The 23540-nt window shown below is 37.9% G+C and overlaps 1 pseudogene; it reads left to right on the top strand.

The window, feature by feature from the left end:
* The first annotated feature begins 2144 nt into the window (after nucleotides 1-2144).
* LOC137775563 (NADH dehydrogenase [ubiquinone] 1 alpha subcomplex subunit 12 pseudogene) lies at nucleotides 2145-2575 on the top strand (annotated as a pseudogene).
* Nucleotides 2576-23540: the final 20965 nt, after the last annotated feature.

Raw genomic sequence — 23540 nt, 5'->3', positions numbered from 1 at the left:
AATATGAAAAACAAAAGCGAGGCTCATGACTATACCACCGAAAGAGGGGGAGGGGATAAAAACACAGGACTTCTACAGAAGCACCACCACCCTCCTCCCAACTGCAATTTATTACAAGTGTTTCTCTATTCCAGCTCCTAACATCATGTGCCAAGCTGAAAAAGAGACAACTCATTGTGAGGTTTTACTGTGCCTGCTTTTAGTAGCCAGCTCTGGTCCTGCCAACCCTTCTATCCTCTCGCCAAAGAGAACGTTGCAACACAGAGGAAATTGTCTTTTGCTGAGTGGAGGAATGGCAAAGTCCCCACACACTAGGTCTTACTGTTTCCTTGGGGTCCAAATGGAAGAGAGAAGGGGAACTGCTGCTGTGTTTCAGGCTCACACAGATTCTCCAACATCCCAGGCAGGGGAGGGAGTGGGGATGACCTGGGGGCAGTTATGTGGTTTTTTTTTTTTTTTTTTTAACTTAAATGCCCAGAAGTACCTCCACCAATAACTAGAGTCTAACATCAGTGAGTAAGATTGAAATGACCCAAGTATAAAATTAGCATTTCTCATGTTAAGCACTCTTGTTTTGTGGCAGTTGTTTCCTGATAGGATGCTAATATAGCCTCTCGCATGCCCCTATAGGAATAAAACTAGTGGAAATGCTGCTATACAGGAGAGCTGTTGACCTGGCCTGCTCTCTCCAGGCATTTTCACCCATCGATGTTGGCTGGGCCTCCATAGTGACTTGACAGCATGACCATCTTACTTACGCCAAAACTGGTTTCAAAGGGCAAGAAGAAAACTGGGCATTTCTACTTACAATGAACAAGGAGTTTATGATAAAACATTCTTGTGAACTCAGGGTGGGGGGAGGGGAGGGAGACGTCGGAACTAGCCCCCTTTTGTTCCCTGAGGTCTAGCCTTGGCCTTGAAGCATCTTTTGTCTGGATCTCATGAGTCTTCATTGTTTGAGTAGTAATTTGCGGTGCACGGTTGCTGACTAATTTTCCTTTCTCTTTAAATTCCTGTGTCTGCTTTTTTGGCATTTTTATCTTTCCATTTCTTCTTCATGAAAGGGACTTCAAATAGAAATGGAAAAAGGAATCTCCTACAGATGAGCTCTTACAAATTTTCAGCTTTTGCAATACAACTCTTATTTGCAACGTAAATTCCTTCATCACTAGATTGCAAGAGATGTGTGAACTCCTCCCACCAGTATATCATTGACTCGGGTTGCCTCCCATTTTTTAGCATAACTTTTCAGTTAGATAAGGACTGGAAATTTCCAGAACTGAAAATATATTTTCAAATTGGCATACAACGATATATCTGTAGGGCATGTAATTTTAATTCATTCATTAACCCAACCAATAAAAATGTTTGTTGTGTACAATGTGCCAGACCCAAAACTAGGTATTGTAAGTTTAACAGTGAACAAGATAAGTACAATCCTTGCCTTCCAGGAGTCAGAATTCATTCCTCCATTCATTCTTTATTTCACAAGGATTTACTGAGTCTCACAAATCTACTGGACATAATGCCCGTCCCAAAGATATAAAATAATTTCCTGGTCCTCCTAGTATCTCTGTATTCTTAATTTTTTCCTCAGTTCTAATGGCTTATTTTATACAATCTTTCAGCTCTGCAACTGAAAAACAACTATGATTGCAATTATCAGTAGTCCAAGACAGTATCTTTCAAAAATTCCAAACTACTAATTTTCGGCAATTTTTTTCAACTAATTAAATCCGAATCAGGTTTGTCCCATTTGAGACTTCATTAAAACTGAAGTATTTGCTGTTTGAATGCTGTTTTGTAAAGTAAACATAGCCAGAAGGAATAAGCATTGTTAGGGCTTCATTTTCCACAAGGTTCTGCTTCCCTGCTCTCCTCATTCTAAGTCTCAGAATTTGGCTGTTAAATATACATTTGTATATCCATCCTAATGTGTTTCTTAAATTGTTTTTATTATGACCATGAAAAGAATTAGTTCTAAATGCATAAAATCAGCTTCTAATTCTTACCGAAGAAGATGTAGCAGGAGTCTGAATATTCTATCTGAAACGTTCTATCGTGCGCTCCCAGCTGCTCCTGGCGGCTTTCTCGCTGAGTGGGTTTTGCTCGGTGCACCCCGGAGGCTGGGCCTGCGGGACACGATGGAGTTCCTGCGAGTCCTGAATGCGGGCTGCAGCGGGTCAGCAGCCACGTCGGCCTCCGCGGCAATCTATGAATTTTCCTCAGGGCAAACGACGTGAGGATTGATACATGAGTGGGGAAGACAAACATGGAAACAAACACTCTGAAGACAACAAGCAGTTTTTTGGCCATCACTGATGAGTCACACACACTACTGAAATGAATGGCAAAAACACATCATGGGATGTGGATGGAAGCATGGTGCCCCCGGAATGGCATCCTTGGCTTTACTGTGCAATCAATGATGCTCCAACAGCAAGAACACGACTGCTGGTAAGTTCATTTGGACAAACCATGAATTCATCGAAGTGGCACTCCAGAACAATATGTCGTTTATTCCACCAGAAAGAAGATTCAGGAGTGCACCCCACCTTCAACACCTTACAAGTAAAGACAATGAAAAACAGTTTAAACACATAAAATATAGGACTTTTCATGTAACTGCCCTTTTACTGCTTACTATTAACTTGATTAAAATTGTTTGACTAGGGAAAAAGGTGTCAAATTAGAGAGTCAAATCAAAAAGTCGAACTAAAGTACATGGAGGTCATTCAAACGCAAACTACATAGATTCCTCATAAATTACTGGTATCAAGGTAGGAAGGAAAGAGATGCAACGTTGATGGGAAGTTACTAAAATAACAGGCCAAATAAATTAAAAATTTGATTCTTAAAACATTGGGCATCAGGCAACAAATGACAGTAATCTGTGAGAAACGGGCCCTACAATTGCCCCAACTTGCTGCCTTGAGAGCTTTTCCACGCTACGGCACGGGGATAGGGAAAGAAACCAGGCTGAGTCCGGGAGCTTCCCTGAGTTGAAGAGACAGAGCTGAATGTTCATGGAGGCCCAAGCAGCTAGAACTCACAGGGGAAATGATAGTAGAGGAGAGAGCTCTGACTTAGGCAGAGAAGAAAGCAGCTTTTAGTTTGCATAAGACCTACAAATGTTTCATCAATTGTTCAGAAGTAGTTGGCTCTAGGGTCTTATCCTGTGTAAAAGAAACAGGTCTCTCATCCCTCTGGCTGAAACAGCACAGTTTTGCAGCTTGACAGGTAGGGCCTAGATTCCCAAATTGGTTGCATTTGAAGGAATCCTTCTTCCCGGTTTAGTTACTAACTTATAATAATTTCTATTTTGGTCTGGCCAGCTAAATGATGTAGTTGGTGAATTGCATCCTAGTATTGAATCAATATGAACAACAGCCTATACCATCTGAGATGAAATCTAACTCTCTTCCTCTGTAGGCTTCGGTGGTTAAAGATGGTTCTTCAAAGGCCATCTCCAGTGCCTTTGTCATCCATGATGCCTGCTCTTAATCATGTGAATATAAACAATTCACTTTCTCTTATCATAATTATCATATTCTGACTTCCTTTCCTTATTGACATATCACCAACATTGATCATCTCACACTTTAAAATCTGAACTTACTGGGTCTTTATTGTCCATCTTTTGAATCACTAGCTGTCCTTCTGTATATGTGAGGATATCAGTGTTCACTGAGAGTGTCTTTCTTTTTTTTTTTTAATAAATTATATTTATTTTGAATTTTATTTATTTATTTTTTTATACAGCAGGTTCTTATTAGTCATCCATTATTTTTTTTAATTAATTTTTTTTATTTTTGGCTGTGTTGGGTCTTAGCTTCTGTGAGGGCTTTCTCTAGTTGCGGCAAGCAGGGGCCACTCTTCATCGTGGTGCACGGGCCTTTCACTATCGTGGTCTCTCTTGTTGCGGAGCACAGGCTCCAGACGTGCAGGCTCAGTAGTTGTAGCTCACGGGTCTAGTTGTTCTGTGGCATGTGGGATCCTCCCAGACCAGGGCTCGAACCCATGTCCCCTGCATTAGCAGGCAGATTCTCAACCACTGCGCCACCAGGGAAGCCTGAGAGTGTCTTTCTTGATTCCCCTCAACCCATTCTCTTCTGGACTCATTATATTGCTAGTGCTCATTGTACTATTCTCTAATATTTATATTAATAAGACTCACTGTACCAGTCTCTACTCACTGCATACATTCTCCCTGTAATGTACAGCCATGTCTCCAACTTCTAGCCACAAGATTAAATCCCCATTGATCTCCAGAGCTCTTGACTAGTACTTCCTGTTGCCTTCTGGATCTTTCTACCTGCATATCCTACAAGTACCAGAATATATAAATTTTCCCTGTTCCTGATTCCAATTAACAGCACCATGATTCACCAGGAGACCCAGACCAAACTGCCACCAGCACCACCACAAAACCTCACCAAGTGCTTAGGCTCGAGTCTCTTGAATTGACCTACTCTATGCCTCTTAAATATTACTCAAATCTGTATGCACGATCCTTTCCATATTCAGGCTTACATGCATCCTTTTAACATGGATCCCATTGGAATATGAAATGGACCATTTTAAACCCTTCTTTAAAAGAACAAGTGTTCTTTAAACCCTTGCTTTTAAAAAGATGTTCTGTTTAAGCAGCACAGAGAACAGGAAAGAGAACATCCTTTCCTTTACAAACATATAGAAATAAAAAATAAAATACAGCAAAATATTTTAATACAGAGCTGAACTCAAAGGACAAAAAGGGAAATCAACCAGAAACAAAGCAGGAGTCAAAGCCAGAACATTAAACTCAAGAGCTGGAATAATAGTACTGCCTGGTTGTATATTGGATATATTTGGCCAAAGGGAAAATATCCAAGTAGTGACAGAAAATATGGCCTTGAGGCTATGCATGTGATGAAGATGAGTTCACAACACAGGAGAATCAGCAAATGTAACAGAGAGATTAGCACTACCAAGAATATGGGATAAAGTAACAGTCAAAGTGCTTATAAAACTATCTCCTTAAAACTATTAAGGATGTAAAATATTAAGAAAGAAGGAAAGGGCGATATTTTTTAAATGGCAATGTAAAGAAGAGAAATTATAATATCATAAAATGAAAGATTTAGTAACTAAAATTAAAAACTCAATGAACTGGAGAACAGCAGTTTAAATATAGTAGAAGAAAGAATTAGTGAATTAGAATATAGGTGAGAAATCTATGCATAAAGGAGCACAGAAAATAAAGAGATGGAAAATAGAAAAGAAAGGTTAAAGTATAAGATCTATCTGAAGAATAGAATAGAAAGCCCAGCATATATCTAGTAGGAATTAGAATGAAAGAGATGGAAAGAGATGGAATATTTGAAGAGGTAAAAACTGAGAACATTTAGAATTGACAAATAACATGAATTCTCAAATTTAGACTGGGACTCAGTAGAGATTGTCACCAGATGAAAGAAAATCTCAAATTTAATTCTCAAATTTAAGAAGCATATCAAAGGGCATAAATAAAAACCAATATCCTCGGACTTCCCTGGTGGCTCAGTGGTTAAGAATCTGCCTGCCAATGCTGGGGACATGGGTTCAAGCCCTGGTCTGGGAAGATCCCACATGCCGCGGAGCAACTAACCCCATGTGCCACAACTACTGAGCCTGAACTCTAGAGCCCATGAGCCACAACTATTGAGCCCGTGAGCCACAACTACTGAGGCTGGTGCGCCTAGAACCTGTGCTCCACAACAAGAGAAGCCACTGCAATGAGAAGCCCACGCACCCCAACGAAGAGTAGCCCCTGCTCACTGCAACTAGAGAAAACCTGTGTGCAGCAACGAAGACCCAACACAGCCAAAAATAAATAAAGTAAAATAAAATAAAATAAAATAAAATAAAATAAAATAAAATGTAAGATAGGAATGGCTTTACCAGAACCCAAAGAGAATTAAAAAAAAAAAAAACCCAATATCCCTCCTATATACATGATAGTGAGACTGAAAAATATCAACATAATAAAAATATTTTTTTTAACTGAACTATAGTTGATTTACAATATTGTATTTGATTCAGTGCACAGCATAGTGAGTCAGTGTTTTTGCATATTATACTCCATTATAGGTTATTACAAAATAAAATGTGTAATATCCTGTGCTATGTAGGAGTTTGTACCTGTTAATCCAATACCCTTAATTTGTCCTTCCCCACTTCCTTTTCCCCTTTGGTAACCATAAGTTTGTTTTCTATATCTGTGAGTTCACTTCTGTTCTGCATATACATTTGTTTGTATTATTTTTTAGATTCCACATATAAGTGATATCATAAAGTATTTTTCTTTGTCTCACTAATTTCACTTAGCATAATGCCCTCCAAGTCCATCTGTGTTGCTGCAAATGGCTAAATTTTGTTCTTTTTTAAGGCTGAGTAGTATTCCATTGTATATACATACCACATATTCTTTATCCATTTATCCATTGACAGACAGAGAGGTTTTTCCCATATCTTGGCAATTGTAAATAATGCTGCTATGAACATTGGGGTACATGTACCTTTTGAATCAGTGTTTTTGTTTTTCTTTTGTTTTGTTCAGATATATACCTAGGGGTGGAATTGCTGGGTCATATGGTGAAAGCATTTCCTCTAAAATCACGAATAAGACAAGGATGCCACTATTGTTCAACATAGTTTTGGAAGTCCTAGCCATAGCAATCAAAGGAGAAAAAGAAATAAAAGGAATTCAAATTGAAAAGGAAGAAGTAAAACTGTCACTGTTTACAAGTAACATGATACTTTACATAGAAAATCCTAAAGATGCCAACAGAAAACTACTAGAACTCATCAATGAATTCAGTAAAATTTCAGGATACAAAATTAATATACAGAAATCTATTGCATTTCTATACGTTAACAACAAAGTATCAGAACAAGAAATTAAGGAAACAATCCCATTTGCCATCACATCAAAAAGAATAAAATACCTAGGAATAAACCTACCTAAGGAGGCAAAAGACCCATACTCTGAAAACTATAAGACACTGATGAAAGAAATTGAAGACAAACAAACAGATTGAAACATATACCATGTTTTTGGATTGGAAGAATTAATATTGCTAAAATGTCTATATCACTCAAGGCAAGTTACAGGTTCAATGCAATCTCTATCAAAATACCAGTGGCATTTTTCACAGAACTAGAACAAGTAATATTAAAATTTGTATGGAGCGACAAAAGACCCAGAATTTCCAAAGCAATCCTGATAAAAAAGAACAAAGCTGAAGGTATAACCCTTCCTGACTTCAGACTATACTACAAAGCTACAGTAATCACAACAGCATTGTACTGGCACAAAAACAGATACATATATCAACAGAACAGGATAGAGAGTCCAGAAATAAACCCACACATTTATGGTCAATTAATCTATGACAAAAGGGGCAAGAATATACAATGGAGAAAAGACAGTCTCTTTAATAAGTGGTGCTGGGAAAACTGGACAGCTACATGTAAAATAATGGAATTAGAACACTCTCTAACACCAAACACAAAAATAAACTCAAAATGGATTAAAGACCTAAACGTAAGATCAGAAACCAAAAAACTCCTTGAGGAAAACGTAGGCAGAATGCTCTTTAACATAAATCACAGCATACTTTTTGGATTTTTCTCTTAAAGTAAAGAAAATAAAAGAAAAATTAACAAATGAGACCTAATTAAACGTAAAAGCTTTTGCACAGCAAAGGAAGCTATCAACAAAACAAAACAACAACCTACTGAATGGGAAAAAAATTTACAAATGATATGACCAATAAGGGATATTATAGATGTTAATATCCAATGTTAATACCCAACATCTATAAACAGCTCATATACTCAACATCAAAAATACAAAAAACCTGAGTTAAAAATGGGTAGAAGAACTGAATAGACATTTTTCCAAAGAGGAAATGCAGATGGCCAACAGACACGTGAAAAGATGGTCAACATTGCTAGTCATCAGAGAAAAGCAAATCAAAACCACCATGAGGGGCTTCCCTGGTGGCACGGTGGTTGAGAGTCTTCCTGCCAATGCAGGGGACATGGGTTCGAGCCCTGGTCTGGGAAGATCCCACATGCCACGGAGCAACTGAGCTCGTGAGCCACAACTACTGAGCCTGCACGTCTGGAGCCTGTGCTCCATAACAAGAGAGGCCGCGATAGTGAGAGGCCTGTACATCACGATGAGGAGTGGCCCCCGCTCGTAGCAACTAGAGAAAGCCCTTGCACAGAAACGAAGACCCAACACAGCTAAAAATAAATAAATAAATAAATAAAGTTATTAAAAAAAAAAAAACCACCATGAGATATCACCTCACACCTGATGATAGTCAGAATAGCTATCATCAAAAAGAACACAAATAACAAGTGTTGACAAGGATGTGAAGAAAACGGAATCCTCATACACTGCTGGTGGGAATGAAATTGGTGCAGCCACTGTGGAAAACAGTATGGAGGTTTCTCAAAAACTAAAAATAGAACTACCATGAGATGATCATGATTTTATCTTTCCTTTCATTAATGTGGTGTATCAGTATCACATTGATTGATTTGCATATGTTGAACCATCCTTGTGACACTGTAATAACTCCAACTTGATCATGGTGTATGAACCTTTTTATGTATTGTTGGATTCAGTTTGCTAATATTTTACTAAGGATTTTTGCATCTATATTCATCAAAAATATTGGCCTGTTATTTCATTTTTTTGTAGCGTCTTTGTCTGTTTTTGGTATCAGGGTAATGGTGGCCTTGCAGAATGAATTTCGGAGTGTTCTGTCCTCTTCAATTTTTTGGAATAGTTTGAGAAGGGTAGGTATTAGCTCTTCTTTACATGTTTAGTAGAATTCCACTGTGAAGCTATCCAGTCCTAGTCTTTTCTTTGCTGGGAGTTTTTTTTTTTTTAATTACTATTACAGGCTCAATTTCATGTCTAGTGATCAGTCTGTTCAAATTGTCTGTTTCTTCTTGATTCCGTCTTAGCAGGCTGTATGTTTCTAGAAATTTGGCCATTTGTTCTAGGTTGTCCAATTTGTTGGCATACAACTGTTCATAGTATCCTTTTATGATTTTTTGTCTCTGTGGTATCAGTTGTTATTTCTGCTCTTTCATTTCTTATTTTGTTTATTTGGGTCTCCTCTTTTCTTCTTGGTGAACATAGCTAAATGTTTATTAATTTTATTTATCCTTTCAAAAAACCAGGTCTTGGTTTCATTGCTCTTCTTTATTGTTCTTTGGTCTCTATTTTATTTATTTCCTCTCATACTTATTACTTCCTCTCTTCTGCTGATTTTGGGCTTTGATTGTCCTCCTTTTTCTAACTCCTTTATTTTATTTTTGTTTTGAATTTTATTTTATTTTTTTATACAGCAGGTTCTTATTAATTATCCATTTTATACATATTAGTGTATATATGTCAATCCCAATCTCCCAATTCATCACAGCACCACCACCACCACCCCTGCTGCTTTCCCCCCTTGGTGTCCATACGTTTGTTCTCTACATCTGTGTCTCAATTTCTGTCCTGCAAACCGGTTCATCTGTACCATTTTTCTAGGTTCCACATATAAGTGTTAATATACTATATTTCTTTTTCTCTTTCTGACTTATTTCCTTCTGTATGACAGTCTCTAGATTCATCCACGTCTCTACAAATGACCCAATTTCATTCCGTTTTATGGCTGAGTAATATTCCATTGTATATATATACCATATCTTCTTTATCCATTCATCTGTCAATGGGCATTTAGGTTGCTTCCATGACCTGGCTATTGTAAATAGTGCTGCAATGAACATTGGGGTGCATGTGTCTTTTTCTAATTCCTTTAGATGGTAGGTTAGATTATTTATTTGAGATTTTTCTTGTTTCTTGAGAAAGGTCAGTATCACTATGAACTTCTCTCTTAGAACTGCTTTTGCTGCATCCCATAGATTTTGAAAAGTTGTGTTTCCATTTTTTTTTTTCTATCAAAACATTATCTGATTTCCTCTTTAATTTCATCATTGACCCACTGGTTTTTTTTAGTAAGATGTTGTTTGGTCTCTATGTGTTCATTCTCTTCCCATTTTTCTTTCTGCAGTTGATTTCTACTTGCATACCATTCTGGTTGGGGAAGAGTGCTTGATATAATTTCTATCCCATTAAATTTGTTGAGGCTTGTATTGTGACCTAGTCTGTGATCATCCTGGAGAACATTTTATGTGCACTTGAAAAGAATGTGTATTCTGATTTTTTTGGGTGTAATGTCCCATAGATATCAACTAAGTCCAACTGCCCTATTGTGTCATTTACGACTGCTGTTTCTTTATTGATTTTCTATCTGGATGATCTGTCCATTGATGTTAGTAGGGTGTTAATGTCTTCTACTATTATTGTATTATTATCAATTTCTCACTTTATGTCTGTTTAGTATTTTCTTTAAATATTTCGATGCTCCTGTATTGGGTGCATGAATGTTAGTGAGCATAAATCTTCTTCATGTATTGAGCCCTTCATCATTATATAATGCCCTTGTTTGGCTTTTCTAATAGCCTTTGTTTTAAAATCTATTTTGGGGCCCTGAACAAAGATGGCGGAGTAGAAGGATGTGCTCTCACTCCCTCTTGCGAGACACGAGAATCACAACTAGCTGTTGGACAATCATCTACAGGAAGACACTGGAACTCGCCAAAAAATATACCCCACATCCAAGGACAAAGGAGAAGCCACAAGGAGACAGTAGGAGGGGCACAATCACACTAAAATCAAATCCCATAACTGCTGGGTGGGTGACTGACAGACTGGAGAACAGTTATACTACAGAAGTCCACCCACTGGAGTGAAGGTTCTGAGCCCCACGTCAGGCTTCCCAACCTGGGGGTCTGGCAATGGGAGGAGGAATTCCTAGAGAATCAGACTTTGAAGGCTAGTGGGATTTGATTGAAGGACTTCGACAGGACTAGGGGAAACAGAGACTGCACTCTTTGAGGGCACACACAAAGTAGTGTGCACATCAGGACCCAGGGGAAGAAGCAGTGACCCCAGGGGAGACTGAACCAGACTTACCTGCTAGTGTTGGAGGGTCTCCTGCACAGGTGGGAGTGGCTGTGGCTCACCGTGGGGACGAGGACACTGGCAGCAGAAGTTCTGGGAAGTACTCCTTGGCGTGAGCCCTCCCATAGTCTGCCATGAGCCCCACCAAAGAGCCAGGGTAGGCTTGAGGGTGGGGTCGCCTCAGACCAAACAACCAAAAGGGAGGGAACCAACCCCCACCCATCAGCAGTCAAACGGATTACAGTTTTACTGAGCTCTGCCCACCAGAGCAACAGTCAGCTCTACCCACCACCAGTCCCTCCTATCAGGAAACTTGCAAAAGCCTCTTAGATAGCCTCATCCACCAAAGGGCAAACAGTAGAAGCAAGATGAATTACAAACCTAGACAAGAAAGACAAGATGAAAAGGCAGAGGATTATGTACCAGAAGGAGGAACAAGATAAAACCCCAGAAAAACAACTAAATGAAGTGGAGATAGGCAACCTTCCAGAAAAAGAATTCAGAAAAATGATTGTGAAGATGATCCAGGACCTCGGAAAAAGAATGGAGGCAAAGATTGAGAAGATGCAAGAAATGTGTAACAAAGACCTAGAAGAATTAAAGAACAAACAAACAGAGATAAGCAATATAATAATTGAAATGAAAACTACACTAGAAGAAATCAGTAGCAGAATAACTGAGGCAGAAGAATGGATAAGTGACCTGGAAGACACAACGGTGGAATTCACTGCTGCAGAACAGAATAAAGAAAAAAGAATGAAAAGAAATGAAGACAGCATAAGAGACCTCTGGGACAACATTAAATGCAACAACATTCACATTATAGGGGTCCCAGAAAGAGAACAGGGAGAGAAAGGACCAGAGAAAATATTTGAAGAGATGATAGTCGAAAACTTCCCTAACATGGGAAAGGAAATAGCCACCCAAGTCAAGGAAGCGCAGGAAGTCCCATACAGGATAAACCCAAGGAAGAACACACCAAGACACATAGTAATCAAACTGGCAAAAATTAAAGACAAAGAAAAATTATTGAAAGCAGCAAGGGAAAAAGGAAAAATAACATGCAAGGGAACTCCTATAAGAGTAACAGCTGATTTCTCAGCAGAAACTCTACAAGCCAAAAGGGAGTGGCATGATATACTTAAAGTGATGAAAGGGAAAAACCTACAACCAAGATTACTCCACCCAGCAAGGATCTCATTCAGATTCAATGGAGAAACCAAAAGCTTTACAGACAAGCAAAAGCTAAGAGAATTCAGCACCACCAAACCAGCTCTACAACAAACACTAAAAGGAACTTCTCTAAGTGGGAAACACAAGAAAAGAAAAGGACCTACAAAAACAAACCGAAAACAATTAAGAAAATGGTCACAGGAACATACATATCGATAATTAACTTAAACGTGAATGGATTAAATGCTCCAACCAAAAGACACAGGCTTGCTGAATGGATACAAAAACAAGACCCATATATATGCAGTCTACAAGAGACCCACTTCAGACCTAGGGACACATACAGACTGAAAGTGAGGGGATGGAGAAAGATACTCCATGCAAATGGAAATCAAAAGAAAGCCGGAGTAGCTATACTCATATCAGATAAAATAGACTTTAAAATAAAGAACGTTACATGAGACAAGCAAGGACACTACATAATGATCAAGGGATCAATCCAAGAAGAAGATATAACAATTATAAATATATATGCACTCAACATAGGAGCACCTCAATACATAAAGCAAATGCTAACAGCTATAAAACAGGAAATCGACGGTAACACAATAATAATGGGGGACTTTAACACCTCACTTACACCAATGGACAGATCATCCAAAATGAAAATAAATAAGGGAACAGAAGCTTTAAATGACACAATAGACCAGATAGATTTAATTGATATTTATAGGACATTCCATCCAAAAACAGCAGATTACCCTTTTTTCTCAAGTGCTCACGGAACATTCTTCATGATAGATCACATCTTGGGTCACAAATCAAGCCTCGGTAAATTTAAGAAAATTGAAATCATATCAAGCATCTTTTCTGACCACAACACTATGAGATTAGAAATGAATTACAGGGAAAAAAACGTAAAAAACACCAACACATGGAGGCTAAACAATATGTCACTAAATAAGCAAGAGATCACTGAAGAAATCAAAGAGGAAATCAAAAAAACCTAGAGACAAATGACAATGAACACACGACGATCCAAAACCTATGGGATGCAGAAAAAGCAGTTCTAGGAGGGAAGTTTATAGCTATACAAGCCTACCTCAAGAAACAAGAAAAATCTCAAATAAACAATCTAACCTTACACCTAAAGGAACTAGAGAAAGAAGAACAAATAAAACCCAAAGTTAGCCGAAGGAAAGAAATCATAAAGATCAGAGCAGAAATAAATGAAATAGAAACAAAGAAAATAATAACAAAGATCAATAACACTAAAACCTGGTTCTTTGAGAAGATAAACAAAATTGATAAACCATTAGCCAGGCTCATCAAGAAAAAAAGGGAGAAGACTCAAATCAACAGAATTAGAAATGAAAAAGGAGAAGTTACAACAGACACAGCAGAAATACAAAGCATCTTAAGAGACTACTACAAGCGACTCTATGCCAATAAAATGGACAACCTGGAAGAAATGGACAAATTCTTAGAAAGGTATAACCTTCCAAGACTGAACCAGGAAGAAATAGAAAATATGAACAGACCAATCACAAGTAATGTAATTGAGACTGTGATTAAAAATCTTCCAACAAACAAAAGTCCAGGACCAGATGGCTTCACAGGTGAATTCTATCAAACATTTAGAGAAGAGCTAACACCCATCCTTCTCAAACTCTTCCAAAAAATTATGGAGGAAGGAACACTCCCAAACTCATTTTATGAGGCCACCATCACCCTGATACCAAAACCAGACAAAGACACTACAAAAAAAGAAAATTACAGACCAATATCACTGATGAATATAGATGCAAAAATCCTCAACAAAATACTAGCAAACAGAATCCAACAACACATTAAAAGGATCATACACCATAATCAAGTGGGATTTATCCCAGGGATGAAAGGAATCTTCAATACACACCAATCAATCAATGTGATACACCATATTAACAAATTGAAGAATAAAAACCATATGATCATCTCAATAGATGCAGAAAAAGCTTTTGACAAAATTCAACATCCATTTACGATAAAAACTCTCCCAAAAGTGGGCATAGAGGAGCCGTGTATGACAAACCCACAGCCACATCATTCTCAATGGTGAAAAGCTGAAAGCACTTCCTCAAAGATCAGTAAAATGACAAGGATGTACATTCTCACCACTATTATTCAAGTTAGTTTTGGAAGTCCTAGCCACGGCAATCAGAGAAGAAAAAGAAATAAAAGGAATACAAATTGGAAAAGAAGAAGTAAAACTGTCACTGTTGCAGATGACATGATACTATACATAGAGAATCCTAAAAATGCCACCAGAAAACTACTAGAGCTAATCAATGAATTTGGTAAAGTTGCAGGATACAAAATTAATGCACAGAAATCTCTTGCATTCCTATACACTAATGATGAAAATTCTGAAAGTGAAATTAAGGAAACACTCCCGTTTACCATTGCAACAAAAAGAATAAAATACCTAGGAATAAACCTACCTAGGGAGACAAAAGACCTGTAGGCAGAAAACTACAAGACACTGATGAAAGAAATTAAAGATGATACCAACAGATGGAGAGACAGACCATGTTCTTGGATTGGAAGAATCAATATTGTGAAAATGACTATACTACCCAAAGCAATCTACAGATTCATTGCAATCCCTATCAAATTACCAATGGCATTTTTTATGGAACTAGAACAAATCATCTTAAAATTTGTATGGAGACACAAAAGACTCCGAATAGCCAAAACAGTCTTGAGGGAAAAAAACGGAGCTGGAGGAATCAGGCTCCCTGACTTCAGACTATACTACAAAGCTACAGTAATCAAGACAATATGGTACTGGCACAAAAACAGAAACATAGATCAATGGAACAAAATAGAAAACCCAGAGATAAACCCACGCACCTATGGTTAACTAATCTATGACAAAGGAGACAAGGATATACAATGGAGAAAAGACATTCTCTTCAATAAGTGGTGCTGGGAAAACTGGACAGCTACATGTAAAAGAATGAAATTAGAACACTTCCTAACACCATACACAAAAATAAACTCAAAATGGATTAGAGACCTAAGTGTAAGACCAGACACTATAAAACTGTTAGAGGCAAACATAAGAACACTCTCTGACATAAATCACAGCAAGATCTTTTTTGATCCACCTCGTAGAGTAATGGAAATAAAAACAAAAATAAACTAATGGAACCTAATGAAACTTCAAAGCTTTTGCACAGCAAAGGAAACCATAAACAAGATGAAAACACAACCCTCAGAATGGGAGAAAATATTTGCAATGAATCAATGGACAAAGAATTAATCTCCAAAATATATAAACAGCTCATGCAGCTCAATATTAAAAAAACAAACAACCCAATCCAAAAATGGGCAGAAGACCTAAGTAGACATTTCTCCAAGAAGACATACAGATGACCAAGAAACACATGAAATGCTACTCAACATCAAGAATTATTAGAGAAATGCAAATCAAAACTACAATGAGGTATCACCTCACACCAGTTAGAAATGGCATCATCAGAAAATCTACAAACAACAAATGCTGGAGAGGATGTGGAGAAAAGGACACCCTCTTGCACTGCTGGTGATAATGTAAATTTATACAGCCACTATGGAGAACAGTATGGAGGTTCCTTAAAAAACTAAGAATAGAATTACCATATGATCCAGCAATCCCACTACTGGGCATATACCCAGAGAAAACCACAATTCCAAAAGACACATGCAGCCCAGTGTTCACTGCAGCACTATTTACAATAGCCAGGTCATGGAAGCAACCTAAATGCCCATCGAGAGTCGAATGGATAAAGAAGAAGTGGTACATATATACAATGGAATATTACTCAGCCATAAAAAGGAACGAAATTGGGTCATTTGAGACGTGGATGGATCTAGAGACTGTTATACACAGTGAAGTAAGTCAGAAAGAGAAAAACAAATATCGTATATTAACGCATATATGTGGAACCTAGAAAAATGGTACAGATGAACCGGTTTGCAGGGCAGAAATTGAGACACAGATGTAGAGAACAAATATATGGACACCAAAGGGGGAAAGAGGCAGGGGGTTGGGGGTGGGGGGGTGATGAATTGGGAGATTGGGATTGACATGTATACACTGATGTGTATAAAATTGTTGACTAATAAGAACCTGCTGTATAAACAAATAAAATAAAATTCAAAAAATAAATAAATAAATAAATAAATAAAATCTATTTTGCCTGATATGAGTATTGTTACCCCTGCTTTCTTGTTGTTTCTGTTTGCATGAAATATTTTTTCCATCTCCTCATTTTCAGTCTGTGTGTGTCTCTCACCCTGAAATGAGTCTCTTGTAGGCAGCATGGTGAGTCTTTTTTTTATCCAATCAGCCACTCTATGTCTTTCGATTGGAGCATTTAGTACAGTGACATTCAAAGTAATTATTGATAAGTATTGCTTATTGCCATTTTACTACTTGTTTTCCAATTGTTTTGGTTGTTCTTCTCTGTTCATTTCTTCTTTTTTTGTTTCTCCCATTGTGGTTTGATGATTTTCTCTTGTAGTATGCTTGGGTTCCTTTCTTTTTTAGTTTTTGTGTATATTGTAGGTTTCTGGTTTGTGCTCACCATGGGATTCATATATGTTGATCCATAATTATATCTACTCTCTTTAAATTGATTGTCGTTTAAGGTCAAACACATTCTAAAAGATCTACATTTTTTACTCCCTTCCCCCACATTTTGTGTTTTTGATGTCATATTTTACACCTTCATTTTTATTCCTTTACTATTTATTGTAGTTATAGCTGCTTTTATACTTTTTATCTTTTAATCTACATATTGGCTTATTTAAGTGATCTTCACCCCTTACTATATATTTGCTGTTCCTTTTGGTATTTTTCCTTTCCTATAGATTCTTACTTCTTTTCCATTTAGAGAAGACGCTTCAACATTTCTTTTAGGGTAGATTTAGTATTGCTGAATTCTTTTAGTTTTTGCTTGTCCGAGAAATTCTTTATCTCTGTCTATTCTAAATGATAATCTTGCTGGGTAGAGTGTCCTAGGTTGCAGGTTTTTCCCTTTCAGGTCTTGAATATGTATAATGCCACTCCTTTCTGGCCTGCAAAGTTTCTGCAGAGAAATCAGCTGATAGCCTTATGAGGATTCCCTTGTATATGACTCTTTGTTTTTCTTCTCTTGCTACCTTTAGAATTCTCTTTATTTTTAACTTTTGCCATTTAATTATATCTTGGTATGGGTCCTTTTGGATTCATCTTGTTTGGGACCCTATGTGCTTCCTGTACCTGGATATCTGTTTCCTTCTTTAGGTTTGGGAAGTTTTCAGCAGTAACTTCTTCAAATACATTTTTTATCCACTTCTCTCTCTCTTCTCCTTCAGGACCCCCAATATTGTGAATGTCATCATGTTTTATGTCATCCCATAGATCCCATATATAGGTTTATTTTTTTATTTGTCTTCCGTCTGCTGTTCTGATTGGATGATTTCCATTATTCTATCTTCCAGATCACTTACACATTCTTCTGTGTCATTTAGTCTGGTATTCACTGCTTCTACAATGCTTTTCATCTCAGATATTGAATATCTATTTTGGACTGGGCCTTCTCTATATTTTCTAGTTCCTTGTTAAAATGATCTGTACTTAACATCAATTCTTTGCATTTAGTTAGCATTTTTATTCCTAACATTCTGAATTCATTGTCTGATAGACTGATTATCTCTGTTTCATTATTTTTTCCAGGGGTTTTCTCTTGCTCTTTCAATTGAGAGTATTTCCTTTGCCTTTTCATTTTACTTAACTGTCCTTGTCTTTATGAATTTAGGTGAAACACTTACCTATTGTGGTCTTGAAAGGGTGTTCTTATGTGGAAGAGTCCCTATGTAGACTGCATGTACCCAATGCCTTCGTTGGGAGGGCTGGATTTGATGGGGATGCCAGTCATATTCTTTCTCGGGGTGTGCTTGCTGCCCTATCACCTTGGTAGGGGGTGTTGCTGGTGATGGAGGAGCTAGAGCCTGCACAGGGTGTGAGGTGGGACTTCCTCTCTGCACAGTGGCCCTCACCACCCTATCAGGGGCATGGTCTGCTCACAAGTTGCTGGAGTGGAAGCCCTGAGGGTTGGGTTCAAGCTGGCTCTATTCCCTTTAAGTGTGTGCTTTTCCTTCTCCCCACACTGAGGCATTTGCCCCAAAGGAAGGGAATGCTGAAGCAAGTGGGGCTCATGCACTTACAGAGATCCAATGCGCTGCCTATGTAGGCATCATGGCTCTGCTCAGATACAGCCCAAGTTTGCATCTTTTCCCATGTCATGGTCACCCCAGATCTAGAGTTAGGCTGTCATGTGGAGTAGGCAGTGCTGGAGTGTTTGCTCTGCTGCGACTGGTGGGCACAGTATGGTGGCTGTGGAAATTCAAGCAGCTGCTCTACCATTCAGAAGTCTGGGCTGCTTCTGAGGCACTGTTAGAGTGAGCACTAACAATGGCCACTGCCACCCAACCTAGACCACACGCCAATCTCCCAGGTCACCTCTGCATTACTAGGTTGATTCTTTTCCCAAGTCCTGGCCATCCTAGATCCAGTGCCAAGCTATTGCATGGAGCCCAAAAGAAACTGATCGGTTAAAGATAAATTATCGAGCAATAAAATCTGTAAACTTTCAGTAAACCTACACAACTATAGGTTGTTAATATAATAATAGTAATGTTATTAATAATATTAATGGGGAGGGGTAAAAACAATGCCAAGCAATTATTTGGGATATTAAAGGGAAAGGTGATTAATGATAAAGTACCTGTATTGGATAGAAGAAGGATAGATAAATGGATTAATTTTTTACTTAACTAACCCTTGATGTTAAAAACCTTAATGCTAACCTCAAAAAGAATAGAAATAGAATGTTTAATTTCCAGATAAGTAAAGAGAAAAAACAGGGAATGATGAAAATGTAATCCATCCAGTAAAAAAGCAGAAAAACAGGGCGGGGGGTGCGGAAAGCATAGTAAATAGAGAACACAGAATAAAAATAGTAGAAATAAATTCGAATACAAAAATAGGGAAGATGATTGTAAATGTGCAAGAAGATAATTTAAATGTAAATGAAGTCATCTTTCTGGTTAAAAGACAAAACAAGTATCCTATGATGGCTCCTTAATATCTCTGCAAGCACTTTTGCAACAATACACACGCAAGCCTCTGCCTGGCTCTGAATCTTACAGGATTCTTTTGACTGTAAATTACAGAAATCCAACTCAAACTTGCTGAAGCAGAAGAAGAAGTGGGATTATTTATTTTCTTACATAATCCAGCACAAGAGAATGAGAAGGACCTGGAACTTGAGGCTCAAACCACCCAGAGAAAATGTTCTTTATTCCCAGGATGCCATGGCTGACTTCTCCTTGCAGAGTTCAGGCTTCTTTCTCAGGGTTCGGATAACTACTTGCATATAACTATATAATAGCAGTTACTCCACTGCTCTCATTGTGCATTTACATGTCTGTGCTCCTGTCCCAGTTACCCAGTCCTCTGGGAACACACACTGTGTTCTCTTCATCTTCGTATTCTTATCCCCCGTGTTCCTGACACCGAGTAGTCAGCTAATAAAGGCTAAACGAAAACAAAAAAAAAGAATGAATGTCTCAGATGGTTCTTATTTCTATACATGTTCTCTCTCCCCTATCAGAATGTCAGCTTCTTGAGTTGGTCTCATTCCACCCATTTCTACATTCAATTCTAGTGCTTTATATACACAAGGCAGCCAAAATACATTGGGTGATTCAGTGAAGGAATAAAATGGACTTCCTTCCTTCTTTTTAAAGATAAGGGGCCTGTATATATTAAATGCTATAATGTGTATGTTCAGCTTTAAATTTTCAAATGTACTTCTGAAGTTATTACAAGCGTGCTTTGTACCAAACACTGTAGTCAGGAAGTGCTGACTCAGCCGAAGCCGGACTGGATGAAGCCATGACCTCCTTCTACACCCCACATCCAAGGCTGTCTGTACAAAGAGAAGCTCACCCTCCACAGAGGCTTTTTCCACCACCGTTCAGTGCTTCCTCCGTGTTCTCTACAAAGATGCTTTCCAGCTGCATCAGTAATGTTGAATATCACCACGTCAGTCAACAAAAAGTATTACCCATTTACTCTAATACGACTCAAAAGAGGGTATTGATTGAACTTGACAACATTTAAGTAGAACCTTAATTTGTAGAATTAGCAGAAGAAAAGAATAAAGAGCCATCAATTAGTGGAAATGTAGGTATTCCTAGGAAAGATTAACAGAGGCGCAGGTTGGATAGGGCATGAAATGAGTGTGGCAGGGGGAAACTTGTCTGGTTCAGCTCACCCTCCTAGTTCCCCCACCTTCCTAATAGACGTTAACAGCACTTAATTAAAACCAGTAAAGAAATTATAACAAGGAAAACATGGAGTGCACCAGATATAATTAGCATTGTAAGTGCCTTAGAAAGCTTGCCTAGAATAGTCTTTTCCAAGCTTGTCAAGTTTCAGAGCTCACAAGTCTTGTCCCACCGCTCAGCTCAGTTACTGGTTGCCCATCCCCCCTACTGTTCTTCTTAGCCTCCTGAGAATGCATGTATTTCCATATGCTTATTGTGTGTCTCATAAAATGCATTGCCCCTATATGAAAAATGTATGAGACACATCATACTGTGCAAAACAATGTCTCCAAATTGGCCAATTATATTTTGTGCAAGTTCAGAATTGTTCATGATGTCTCTAATCCACGGTGCGCTCCCGGCTGTGAGAACTGTGCCCTGCATAGTTAAAACAGAGGACTTGATAGCTTAATTGTGCCTAATGAATGAAAAGTTATTTAAAAATAGCATGGAGAGTGATGCCAGTGTTTTTTTAAAGGTCTGCTTTAGCATTTTCAAATCACATAACCCTTTTGAGAAAGAGGGAAGTGTGTAATTTTTAAACTGTTTAAAGTGGTAGTCCTTTTTTCTCCTCCCCTGTCTTTCCAAAATAGGAAGTAAACCCCCATCCAATATTTCCATTCCTTCTTCTCTGCTGCTATATTTATCCCCAGGTGGCTGTTCCTCTCTTCTGACCCATCCTGCTGTCTGGTTTCCATATGTTAATCTCAGCCTTCTCTTATCCCATGGACCTGCTTCCTGTGTGTGTCTTTTTTTCTGTCTTCTTCTATTACTTAAATACACATGCCCTATTAGCTCTTTTCTTTCTGATGCTTGCATCAAATTGCCTTTGTTAGATTTCATCCTTTTATTTATTTCCTATCATAACTCTTCTAGTTTTCCAAACTGTTCTCTAAAGTCATCTCACATTTCAAATGCTATCACTAAATTGCAGACCTATATGTTGACTACTTAAATGTTTTGTTAAACCCTCTGGTAACAAAAGAGAATTGTAATGATCTTTTCCTGAAGATATTCTCCTAGCAGCAATGCTATTCATTTATTAGGCGATGTCCCTTCTCTGTTCACACTGAAGCCTCACCAAGAGAAATTTGTATGAACTACAGCAATAAATACCTCTGTTAAACCTAAAGAACTTTTATGGTTATTCTCTTGCAAAAATGGTTACCAGGACAAATTAAAACTCTCCTTCCTGAGGAGTCCTTAAAAATAGAAAACCTTCTCTAACTCCATTCACCAGGATAACTTCCTTCTCTCCACTCCAGACTATTTATAACCTGAGCCACTCAACTCAACAGCTAATTACACTGCCTTATATCATTATCTGATTATTTCCTGGATGTACAGCTTTCCTCTGTGGTTAAATTATGAGCTCTTTGGCATAACAGTTTTTTCTCCATTTATATCACTTTGTAGATAGTTATCTGTAAGTACTCTAACTTAATCAAATACGTTCATGACGGATGATTGGGTTTTTTTTTTTCCTTGGCTTTTGGGTTTTTTATTGAAATATAGTTGATTTACAATGTTGTGTTAGTTTCAGGTGTACAGCAAAGTGATTCAGTTATACATACATATATATCTTTTTTCAGATTCTTTTCCCTTATAAGTTATGACAAAATATTGAGTTCCCTGTGCTATACAGTAAGTCCTTGTTGGTTATCTATTTTATGCATACTAGTGTGTATATGTTAATCTGAACCTCCTAATTTTTCCCTCCCCTCCCTTTCCCCTTTGGTAACCATAAATTTGTTTTCTATGTCTGTGGGTCTATTTCTGTTCTGTAAATAAGTTCATTTGTGCCTTTTTTTTTTTTTAGACTCCACATGTAAGTGATATCACATGATATTTGTCTTCCTCTATCTGGCTTACTTCACTTAGTACGACAGTCTCTAGGTCCACCCATGTTGCTGTAAATGGCGTTATTTCATTCTTTTTTATGGCTGAGTAATATTCCATTGTATATATGTAACACATCTTCTTTACATGATGGATGATTGTTTAACAAATACTGTCCTAAAGGAAAGCCATGGAATAGACACAAAAATCTCCCAGGGTTCTTCCCAGTTTTAGATTTCCTGCTTTCTAGCTCCTTCATGATTTTCCCCCAAAATCGCATGCTGCTATACTTTGCTGGTTTCCTCTCTTCCATAGGCCTCATTCAGTTCCCTTCTCATGGGGTTTTGTGATAAATATTCAGTAGAAATAGGAGTCAAGTTCAGATGTCACTCAGTCTTCCTATGAGAACCATTTTTCATGAAAATGGTCATATTCACATTGAAATGTGTGGAATAAAAAGTCCAGTCAATTCTGTGGGTCAATGTTTTTTTTTAGTGGTTTGAGAGATGACAATTTTTTTTTTTTAATTTATTATTGGCTGTGTTGGGTCTTCATTGCTGTGTGCACGGGCTTTCTCTAGTTGCGGTGAGTGGGGGTTACTCTTCATTGCGGTGGCTTCTCTTGTTGGGGAGCATGGGCTCTGGGCACACGGGCTTCAGTAGTTGTGGCACACAGACTCAGTAGTTGTGGCTCTCAGGCTCTAGAGTGCAGGCTCAGTAGTTGTGGCGCATGGGCTTAGTTGCTCCGCAGCATGTGAGATCTTCCCGGACCAGGGATCAAACCCATGGTTCAATGTTTTAAAGAAGTGTTTTTCCAAAATATTTTCAGCAAGAAGTCAATGAATGTTACACACAAAATTTACTGTAGCAAAATAAAGTTTGGAAAAGCTGATGATTGAAATAATTTTAAAGGAGCTTCTTTACTATAGGATTGGCTAGAATCTTTTAAGTGAAAATTATACAGAGAAACTCAAAGGGGCAACACAGTATGTAGAGTTTACTTAGCAACAGAAAACTACTCTCAGCAGAGTGGTCCCCAGAACACATTTTGAGAAATATTACAAGACTGA

The sequence above is a fragment of the Eschrichtius robustus genome, chromosome 13, assembly GCF_028021215.1.
Source record: "Eschrichtius robustus isolate mEscRob2 chromosome 13, mEscRob2.pri, whole genome shotgun sequence".
Lineage (NCBI taxonomy): Eukaryota > Metazoa > Chordata > Mammalia > Artiodactyla > Eschrichtiidae > Eschrichtius > Eschrichtius robustus.
The sequence above is the reverse complement of the archived record's forward strand: the minus strand, read 5'-3'. Positions and strand labels throughout refer to the sequence as shown.